Source organism: Penaeus monodon, chromosome 27, assembly GCF_015228065.2.
Source record: "Penaeus monodon isolate SGIC_2016 chromosome 27, NSTDA_Pmon_1, whole genome shotgun sequence".
NCBI lineage: Eukaryota > Metazoa > Arthropoda > Malacostraca > Decapoda > Penaeidae > Penaeus > Penaeus monodon.
In genome coordinates this window covers 2,458,640-2,459,429 of record NC_051412.1, presented here as the reverse complement: position 1 = coordinate 2,459,429, position 790 = coordinate 2,458,640, and the positions used below count along the sequence as shown (strand labels likewise).

At 29.5% G+C, this 790-nt stretch overlaps 1 protein-coding gene across 1 annotated transcript in view; it reads left to right on the top strand.

Annotated features, from left to right (window-relative positions):
• The window catches only part of LOC119590537 (ankyrin repeat, SAM and basic leucine zipper domain-containing protein 1-like), a gene marked incomplete at its 5' end in the record, with an annotated part of 16,903 nt that overhangs the window by 607 nt on the left and 15,506 nt on the right, over positions 1-790 (top strand).

Below are 790 nucleotides of genomic sequence, written 5' to 3'. Positions count from 1 at the left end.
GCCATTTTGTCATCTTGTTAGCCAAATCGTTGTCTTTTTTTCATATTTTTATGTCTTGGTCTAATTCTGCATAAAGTGTACTTGCCTTAATGAAAGAAACAACTATAGTATTAATTATAAGTTATAAGTTATATAGTCTGATTAGTAAAAAAAAAAAAATTGGTCTTGGGACTCTATGTTTCATAAACTATTGTTTCAAACTAAAGGATATTGTAATAATGACTGAGATCAGTAGCAATTGACATCAATTTCATGCATTTTTGCCGAACAATTTTCCAAAATCGTTGACATTTTTAGGGTCAGTCGACTCCCGGGAAACTCGGCATTTTTACTTGACTCTTGAGCCTAATGGACACATACTCAATAGTGCAACTTGCAACTTGCAACTTTCTACTTAAAATGCTATATGTTTTTGTAAAGGTTAAAATTTCACATATCACTTTCGAAAGGCAGTATATCATATATAACTCTTGTAAAGTATAACAAATTTCTGTAAGGTCTAGCAAAGGTTAAAATTTCACATTTCATTTTACAACTCAGTACATCATATATAACTTGCATTTATTTTTTGTTGATTTGTGATTTGTTCATCTCCTTTTGAACCTGCATCATGTTAGTTTATAGAATCGACTTGTATTGTAAAGATGATATTGTGAAATAATGATAAGCCACATTTTTAAAGTCTTTTAATGATATTATTTCAACAGTTTCATTAATGCAGGAACTCCTTTTGTTATTTACTAAAGCATGAGAAAATATTGATGAAGTCTGTCATTATATTACACGTAGG